We start from the raw sequence: 10294 nt of genomic DNA on the forward strand, positions 1-10294 counted from the left end.
CTATCCCACTCTGGACTTCTATCAGAATTAGAGAAAGATTGTTTCCTTTACAAGCAGATGCCATCAGGACAGGGCTAATGGTTTGGTTTGGTTTTGTTTTTAGCAGTATAGAAAAGTTTATTAACAATAGAATGATATCTTAGTAGATAACACGGGATTAGTAGGAGAATTAACAAACTGATTATGAGAAAGAAAATAGTACACTTAGAAGCAAGGGAACTGAATCACTCCCTTCCCCCCATTCAACTGTAATTTATTTGAATTTGGGGGGTTTTATTTATTGGTACATATTAGGTGTACATAATGGTAACATTCTCCTGTACATGATACATCTTGCTTCCTCATTTTCTCCCATTCCCCTCTCCTCCCTTCAACTCCTCTTCCCCTCCTTATTTAAAAAGCTTTGGAAAATGTTCAAATGAGTAGGGGAAAAAGGAGGAGAGGGGAAAGAAAAGAAGGGACAAGAAAAAAAAATGGAAACGAAGAGCTAATGATTTGACAACCCAACTTCAGGCTGGATCAGACTGCGTGACCTGACACTGAACACTCCACAAATGGATAGCTGAATCTTCAGTGGGTACGACTGTGCTTTCAAAAACAAAATAAAGCTGGGCTGGGGGTTTAACTCAGTGGTTCCACTGCCTCCCTTGAAAGCACAAGGACCTGAGTTCGATCTCCGGTACCAAAACAAAACAAAACACAGCAAAAAAAACTGATAAATACAGAACTGACAACCTAGCTGGAAGCAAATGGAAATGCCCATACTCAAAACTACCTTACCCAAAAATTTATTCAAGAGCTCTTCATGCATTTATTGTTCTTCTATCACAAAAGAGCCACACACAGTGATGAAATATGTGTGATACATTTCATCTCTAGGAGCTCAAAAGATTCTGGAACTCCTCCTCAAATTAAGATATAATAGCACCCAAGGTGCTGCATGCAGAGGTCACCGTATTCCATTTCCATCACTACCATCAGTCCCAGCACCCCTGGCCAACACACACACCCCAGGAATCCACAGATATCCCTCAGGATCCTTTCCCAGTTTTCTGCAATCACAATCTAGAAAAATCCTCCATTCTAAAGATATGCTGTGTAGAATTTAGGAAAAGAAATAATTTATTACCTTACCTCAAGCTCAAGGCCAAACCCTGGACTCCCAAATAAGATTCAAATAGGAGAGAAGAGAGGCTCAAGGGTAAAGACATAGGTCAGAGAGAAGAATAAAGAAGAGCAGGATAGTGTTCCTGGCTCTGACTCTACTCTAACCAAGACTGAAAGTGTCCTTAGTACATGCTTTCTGCTACCAGGGAAACTTGGAAGGCTTTTCATGATGTTTATCGCATAATATTATGAGCAAAAAAAAAAAGCCTGTGCTAACCTGATGTGTATTATCTTATTTAACCCTCATAATTCTCTAAAGTACAATCACCAGGATCCCCAAAAGTTGTGGAGAGGACCTCAACCCCTCCACACAAACCATCACCACAGAGCAGGTTCATTGCCTCTCATCACAGAAAAAGAATTTCAGGACCTGTCAGTGAAAAGCAAAGGCAAATTTGTTAGGCAAAGTGGAAGAAGTACATATCAGAGAAAAAACAGGATGAGGGTGCTCAAGAGAGAAGCACTGTGGTGTGGGGTTGAGGTTATGTATGTGACCTTGGAGGTATCTTTTAAGATAGGTGATCTAAGAAGTTTTGCCTAAGAACATTCTTTTAATCTTTTGAACAGTTTCATCTTAAAGTCTGATTGCTGGCCTTGCTTTATCAATGATGTTAAGTATCTTTAAGGGATTTGAGTGTGATGGGCCTGCAGAAAAAAATAAACAAAGCTGTGGAATAAAACACACAAGCCTAGGGAATAAAGGTATGGAGTAAAGATATGGATAAACTTGGATCACTTTGGCCAAGCCTTAGAACTGTACTTTCCTTGTCTCCTTCCTACTTCTCTTTGTTTCTTCTATCCTACTTCAGTACTTTTATTATCCTTATCTTTCAGAAAACACTGAGTTTTAAACACTTAGTGCCTAGCCTAATGTCACACCACTAAAGTTTCAGGGCCATGCCAGCTCAACCCAATACCAAACTGTCCTCCAAAATTTCCCCTTTAATTCATGAATTAGGATAGGTTTAACCAAATCACGTGCAGCAACATTCTGAAACATTTTTAAAATGCAAAACTCATTAGCATTTTAAATGTGTCCTGTCACCCTGTTCTCAACACTGAGTTTACTCCTGTGGATTTCAATACAGCCTCCACAGCTGTGGTGAGGTAGGCCTTGCAGTTCCTGCCTTGAATTCAGCCCATTGCAACTCCTATTCCAGTCCTCTCACTGGAGTCTGGCCACCAGCTCTCCGGAGCTCCAAGGAGAGCTTTGTCCAAATGAGAGGAGACAAAGTCCCCTGACACCTGAAAGTGCAGTCAAGGAGGGTACAGCTCCCCTCCCACAGCTGAAAGGCAAATGTTTGCTTTGCTCTGGTTTCCATTTAATGCTTTCTGTACTTAGTGAATAAAACTATTTGTTCTTATGATTCATGGAGGAAATTTCACAACATCTTTCACATATTTCTTTAATGTTTGTTGAGGAAACTTAGTGTTAAAAGAAAAAAGTTTAGACCCATTTCCCATAACCTATAGCTGCCATTCTCTCAGTTTTGTAAATCTGAAGGGCTGTCAGACTGGACCTGATATAACAAAACTATTGGAACACGATCAACTGGAATCAAAGCTTCTCCATGAGTTTTGAGAGTCAAAGAGGTTTTTAAAGAGCACAGTCAGCGTATTAGTCTCAAACCCTTCCTTTCATACTGATAAGATAGAGATGAAAAAGAATGACAGAATTTCTACTCTTGTCTCCTTAGAGCAGAGTAGTAGAATCAGTGAAAGTGGGGGTCTCTCTCAACAACACAAGGGGCATCAGTAGAGTTCCTTCCCACCAGCAGTGCATGACAGTGTTGACAGCCACCAGGAGAAAATCTCTTTCATTTTTGGGCAAACTGGGCAATTACTAGTAAGTTCTCTCTTGCATCCAACCAGTTTTTCTAGTTGTACTTTTTTTTTTTCTGCAATTACTTAAATTCTTTTATTGGTACATTTTAGGTATACAACACACTTACATTTCTCATTGGGAACTTGTACCTTTATATGCTGCATCTCGGTTCTTATTCTAGTTGTACTTGTAAGGTCAGACTGAAGCATGATAAAGAGCACCAAAGCAGGCAAAAATCTAAGCAACATGTAATGAGTTTATCAAAGTCTGGGTGCAGATGGGCCAAGGGCAAAAAGATGATTGGCCCCAAGAGGAGGGTTGTGCAGTTGATATGAAGGAGTTTAGGTAGGGGAGGGGAATTGGTCAAGAAGGTGGAAATTTTAGAGTCCCGTGGCCTGGGGCTGGCTGATAAACAGGGTGGTGGTAGGAGCAGCAGGGTGGTGGTTTTTCATAGAATCAGCTTTCTTGTAGTTAAGTGTGGCAGCTGCTGGCTTCTTCTTATCTCTGTCCTCCTGTGGATGCAGGTATCAGGTCTGCTTAGGCAGGGGTCTGACTTGGGGACCTGTCATCCCTGCCTCTTTTGTTATAGAAAAGAATTTAGAAAGGGAATGGGATATAGATACTCATGACTTCTTTGAGCGTGACTGGGGTCAGCATGGGCATCCTGTGGGGAGAGAGAGAAGAGAAGAAAGAGAGAAAGGGTGGTTCAGTCTTGGAGAGAGGCAGTGGAGGTGTCAGGAGCATGATGACCTTCTGGCCCTTCTCAGGGATCAGCCGGAAGCTCCCGTGGGACAGCAGTGTAGTAGGAAGTCAGGAGGACTTGCCTAGATGTTATGGATCACATTCACTCCTGAACAAAATCTATCAAAAACTTTATTATGCGTGGCTCAATCAATAATAGTAGAAAGATTGGGACAAGGGGCTCTAACATGGGGAGAAGCCAGGGCATCCAGCCTGCTTTGAAAAGACCTTCCTAACCATTGATAGGACCACTTTTTGCCTGTTTTCTGAGCCTGGCAGCTTGATCCCGGTGGGGTGCTGAAGCTAAGCCAGCAGAAAATATGAGGGCCAGGGATATGTATGTGAGTAGAAAGGGAAGAGGGCAATATATAAGGGAGTTAGGCTGCTGGTGCGGCTAGACAGAGAATCAGGAGAAGGGTAGAAAGGTGGCTTTTGTCCAAGAAGAAGTAACAGAGGATTCCCTGGAATAGGAGGTCCTCGATGCAGAGGAGAAAGGATTCTAAGGAGTTGGACTGGGGGTGGAATCAGGGGAGATCGTGGCAGATTTCTCATAGGAATAAGGGAAACCTACATACGGGACAGGGGCCTGGCACTGGATCTAGTCCGAGGGTGTGTATTGATTGAGATCAGGAAATAGCCAGGAGGAGACTGAGAGAAGATCAGTGAAAGGCGGAAGCTCATCAGCCAAACAGGGCCAGGAGAAGGGTGAGCAGGTGGGCCTCATCTAGGGTGAGCGGGAGTGAGATCCCTCCAGCGACGAGATCTTCATCCAGGGAAGAACTGAAGCCAGGGAATCAATCTGAGGGTGGGAGAAAGGAAATGTTCTGCCCCAGGGCAGAAGGAATTCCAGCAAACAATCCTGAGGGCACTGAGCAATTAGAGTGCTGAACCCAAGGGGGTGGGTCTTTTGTTTTGAAAATGAGAGGGAAAGTAGAGGAACTGGAGGAGTTGAGGAGTTGGAGTGGGCCCTTCATTTCACATGGGGGATGATATGTAAGACAGGTAAGGGCCCAGACCTGGCTGTGTACTGTACATCCTGGCTGTAGAGCTGACTGTTGACTTGGAAATGCAGAGCCAGCAGTCTTCGGCTAAAGATGGATTGCATTGGATCAGCAGGGAATGGGTCAACTGCAAGGTCTTGTAAAGGTAATTGGGACTAGCAGCGGGGAGCAGCTGCTATTGCAGGGCTTGGAAAGAGAAAGAAAAGGAAGCCTAACTGGGTGAAAGGGCATAGGGAGGGGGAAGGGAGGTGTAGAAGGTCTTTCTATTGATTATCAAACAGGAGGAGGGTGAGAAGGAAAGAAAACAATTTGGTCTCTTCTGGGTAGAAAAGTTACAGAGCCAACTTTATCTAGTTAAGATAGGATTTGAGGGTGGAAATACGAAGGTGAGACCGTACAAGATTAAAGCAGACTGAATGAAAGGAGTAAATAAAATGAGAAGACACGCAAAAGTAAGGCATTCACATATCCTCTGGGATTTGGGTCAGTCTAATGGAAGTAGGGGAGATTATTTGTGACATTTTTATAAGGAAGAGTCAGGCATGTTGTCAGCTGGACACAGTTTTTGCCCAAGAACAATGAATTTACTGTAGGCTGACGGTGTTTGAGGTGTGGCTCTGGTCCCAGAGCCAGCAGAGGGCTTCCTGGGGTGCTGGTCCTTGACTGAGACCCCTTGTGGATGTGTACAGCGGTCTTGCTGGCAGCCAGGTACATGTCAGTCACTGCTGTGACACTGAGGGCAGGTTGCCAGGTGTTGATTTGTGTTGTGTTGGTATTTTGAATGAGGAGTGGGGGAATGACTTGTTGTCTAAGGTGTCTGAGGGGCCCCCTTGGGTTAACTCATAAAGGGGTTTGGTAAACATTGCAAAACCTGGAATCCAGAGACGGAAATTGCCAATGAGTCCCAAGAAGAAAAGAAGCTGTTGCACCATGGTCAGTTGGGATCTGAATAATTAAATACATGTGGTCAGTTGCGGGTGCAGAGGGAGTACTCAGGTGTGCTTGTGAGGGATGATGCCTAGAGATGTTACTGATGGGGAGCAAATTTGGGCTTTGGAGGGAGACGCTTGATATCCCCTCTCTTCTAGGTGTTGAAGGAGAGAGAGGGTGTCCTGGTGGCGAGAGCAGGGAGAAAGGCTGCAGAAAAGGAGGTCATCAACTTATGGGAGCAAGCAGGAAGCAGAAGGGTGGAAGGAGAGGAGGTCGTCAGCTAGAGCTTAGCTGAAATAGTGAAGGCTGTCATGGAACCCTTCAGGCAGGACAGTCCAAGTGAGCTGCTGTGACTGGTGGGTATCTGGATCTGTCCATGTGGCAGCAAAGAGGGGCGGTGAGTCAGGATATAGCAGAATGGTGAAGAAAGCATCTTTAAGATCAAGGACTGAATAATGGGTAGTGGAGGGGAGGATAGAGAAGAGAAGGGCGTAAGGGTTGGGGATTATAGGGTGGATAGGGAAAACTATCTGATTGACAGCATGGAGATGCTGGGCCAGGTGGTATGACTGCTCAGTTTTACAAACAGCAAGGATGGAGATGTTGAAGGGAGAGTTTGTGGGAATGAGGAGACCATGTTTGAGGAGGCATGTAATGATGGGCTTTAATCCTCTAAGGGCTTGATCTGACAGAGGGTATTGGTGTTGGGCTGAGTAGGGATGATTGTCCTTCAGGGGAATGTGGAGGGGGCTACAGTGTATGGCAACAGAGGGGGTGGAAGTGTCCCAAACAAGTGGGCTCAGGGAGGGAGAGGAAATTGGGAAGGAGGGCTCAAAGCAGGGAGGGGCAAGCGGAGGGTGAGGAGGTGGAGGAAACCTCATTAGTGGGGCTACAAGCTGAGTGTGTCACAACATTCTACCACAGCCCTTGGGAAGGTATGAGACTAGGGCCCTGAGCCCAAGGGAGGTGAGTTCCCAGAGAGTGGGGCTCTGCTTGACAGCAGCCTGGGCAGCAGGTGGTGCCAGGGCTAGTTTAGGTGGCAGACAGTTTAGTTAGATGTCTCTTCAGAGGAGTGGGATGGGGCAGGTGGTGATGACCAAGGAAGCATGGGAGAATGTGTGGTTTTGTAGCTGGTAGAGAAGTGGGGGAGTCTTAAGCAGCCTAGATATGGTGTCATCAATCCCCACAACAGGAATGTCAGCTGAAAGGAGCTGGCCTGGGAACAAAGGGTGGGTGGAATGAGTCACTCCCATATTGACCAGGAATGATACAGTCTTACCTCCCACCTTAAGCTTTACCCAAAGTTCAGCAGCTGTGAAGGTCCAGGGGGCATCTGAGCCCTTCAGGGAGTGTCAGTCAGTGGAGGCCCAACCGATTAGGTCTTAGAGAGCCGTTTTGTCTTGTGGGGTGTTCTGGGAGGGGATCCCCACAGCAATTCTGGTTGTCATGGGACAATTCATCCTCCAGAAAGGGCCTCCAGACGTAGGACAAGGCTTGGAAGTCCAGTGCCCTGACTGCTGACACCTGAAACAAGGTCCTGGGGGGCAGATTCCCCCATTGGAGTCCTTGGATGGCCTGCTGGCATCCTTTCTGGATTTTGGATTTCTTATGGTGGAGACAAGTAACTGTAAATCAGAGATGTATCGCTGGTGAGCAGCCTCACCCCGGCTGCTGTAGACCCTGAAGCCCTGGGAAATTAATTCCTGTTGGGGAGTCTGAGGGCAAGCCTCCATCTTTTGGAGCTTTTTTCCAGTGTCAGGAGCTAATTGGGAAATGAAGTACATTTTGAGGATCAGTTGTCCCTCTGGGCTCTCTGGACTAAGGGTAGTATACTTTCTTAAAGTGGCTACCAGCCAGGACATAAACTGAGCTGGGTTTTCATCTTTGGACTGGTTAATCTCCTTAAGTTTATCATAGTTAACTGATTTGTGGGCTGCTTTCTGTAGCCCATGGATGAGGCAGGTTATCATGTAATCTCTTGTGCTCTTGGCAGGACAGGTGTTTTCCTGATCTCTCTGGTTGAAATCTCATTGAGTCCTGACTCAGGGACAGCTGTGGCTCCATCCTGTAGCTGAGGTTTGAGCTGATTGTAGTCATCAGCATAGGCCTGCAGGAAGGCCCAGACCTGTTCCTGCTCCTCAGGGGAGAGTGTAAAAGTGAGGGTGACATTTTCATTGTCCCAAGTAAGGTGATATGTTTGAGCTAGGTATTGGAACTCCTGGATGTAGGTGCAGGGATCAGAGAGGAAGGAGCCAAGGTGGCAAGTGATCTGGGAGAGGACAGTAAGAGAAAAGGGGACATGAACTTGGATGATGCCTTCCACACCTGCAACCTCTCAGAGGAGAAGTTGAGTGGCAGGGGTTAAAGAGGAGCCAAAGTAGAGCCCAGAGCAGGTGTGAGAGGGAGTGGAGGGAGAAAGGTGGGCATAGGGGTTGTCAAGGCAGGAGCTTGGTCCAGAGGAGCAGAGGGTACATGGGGTAGGGTAGGGGAGACTGGTGGTGATGGGTTGTCAGGTGAGGGAGGGTGAGGTGCAGAAGGGAGGGTATGTAACAGTGGAGGACCAAGGAAAGAGGGGTCGGTAGTGAGGGCTGATTCATGGTCAGGTAGGGGCAAGGAGGAAGTGGTTGAAGGTATAGAAATGAGGAGGAATTCAGCTGGGGCACAGGAGGTACAGAAGGAGGGAAGTCTATGAATAGCAAAAAATGCCTGGACATATGGGACCTCTGACAATTTTCCTAGCCAATAACAGTAATTATCTAGGTCTCAGAGGACAAGGAAGTTGAAGGTGCCATTTTCAGGCTATTTTGACTTGTTATTTAATTTACATTGTGGCCAAGCCATATTGTAAAAATAAATGAGATGTTTTGTCTTCAGGTCAGGAGTGAGATGGAGAGGCCTGAGATTTTTTAAGGACACAAACCAGGGGAGAAGAAGGAGGAATAGAGGAAGGAAGGTTGTCCATTGTGATGTCTGACATTGGGAAGATGCAGGCTTTGGAGAAAAGGAAGGGACATCATCTCCAATGGATTTCCTGAAGCCAAGAGAATGGACAGACAACCAAGTCAGGTGTTCCTGAGATTGGGTGACATCGGGGAGTCAGACTCCCAGGAGTGTGACCAGGACTGGGTTTGGACACAACTCAGGCTAGGTCAGACAGAGCACTCTGGGCAAGAGCAGGGGGTGATTATAGAGTAAGTGTTACTTACCTGACCTGAAGGGGGGGCCTGGAGTAGCAGCAAATCGAGGCAAGGAAGGGCCGGAGGTCGGATGTCAAGAGTGACCTCAAGGTGCCCCAGTGGAGTTCAGGGAGGGAGATCAGACCCTCCTCGGTGGGGAGGGAATCTCAACCTTCCCGTGTGGGCCACCAGATGTAAGGTCAGACTGAGACCATTGAGGTAGTCGAAATCTAAGCAACATGCAATGAGTTTTTTGCAGTCTGGGTGCAGATGGGCCAAAGGAGAAAAGACCATTGGCCCCAAGAGGAGGGTGTGAGCAGTTGATATGGGGAGTCTAGGTAGGGGAAGGGACACTGGTCAAGAGAGGGGAAAATTTTAGAGTCCCATGGGTGATAGGCCTGGTACTAGCTGATAAACAGGGTGGTGATAGGAACAGCAGGGCTGCGGTCAGGTACAGCAAGTTTTTCGTAAAATCAGCTTTCTTTTAGCTAAGTGGGGTGGCTGCTGGCTTCTTGTTACCTCTGTTTCCTTTGGATGCAGGTAGTGGATCTGCTTAGGCAGGGGTCCAATTGGGGGAACCTGTCAGTACTTCTACCCATTTTTCTTATAAAGAGATGAGGGCCTTTATGTTTTTGTAAATTATACACTTAAATACCAGGACAGTATCAAACTTTGCTACGGAAGTTTCAAACTTTTTTATTTTTATTTCATTAATTTTTTTAAGTTTATTTTTTATTTTCAGTGGTACTGGGGATTGAACTCAGGGCCTTTCTATGGAGCTACATCCCCAGTCTGCTTTTATTTTTCATTTTGAGACACAGTCACACTAAGTGAGTAAGTTTCCCAGCCTGAGTTCAAATTTGGAATCCTCCTGCCTCAGCTTCACACTTCTTGGAATACAGGTATGCACCATCACACCTGGCTAAATTTCCAAATTTTTAATTTCAATTTCTGAGTTTATCACAGATTTATAGCAAACACCTCACAAATGAGTGATATCTACAGACCACACCTGGGATAGCACTCGATAGGGCTAGCAACACACCTTGGTTTGGTGCCTTTGGAAACTGGGACCTGAGGCAAGAATTCTAGTAATAAGCAAACAGCTTATTCTAGAAGTTGAATCATTAAGTGCTGGGAATGGAATAGACAGAGCAGGGAAGGAATAAAGTATGAATTTTCAACCCAGTGGCCAACTGGAGCTCAATTCTGCTGGGAAACCCTGGGAGGAAAGTGTTTCATATAAAGCAAGCTTATCACTATTGAGGGGAAAGAGAATTAATCTGCATCTACCAACTCCCCTTTATCACTGAGTGAGAGACAATTTCAAGGCATTCATTTTCCAGCACTTCTGACTTTTCCTACACACTCACTACATATTCCACCATGTCCAGGAGAAAGGCCTACAGACAAAGTGTAGCAGGTTGTAAAAGAGAGTGTCAAAAGGAAGTTGG

The 10294-nt window shown here is 45.9% G+C and overlaps 1 non-coding gene across 1 annotated transcript; it reads left to right on the plus strand.

Moving 5' to 3' along the window:
- Positions 1-6528: 6528 nt before the first annotated feature.
- Positions 6529-6854, plus strand: LOC147829683 (Nuclear RNase P). The gene has a single exon (XR_015448824.1).
- The last annotated feature ends 3440 nt before the right edge of the window (positions 6855-10294 follow it).

Source organism: Heterocephalus glaber, unplaced genomic scaffold (genome assembly GCF_053883595.1).
Source record: "Heterocephalus glaber isolate CG9 unplaced genomic scaffold, H.glaber_assembly_v1.0 deba00000546, whole genome shotgun sequence".
NCBI classification, from domain to species: Eukaryota; Metazoa; Chordata; class Mammalia; order Rodentia; family Bathyergidae; genus Heterocephalus; species Heterocephalus glaber.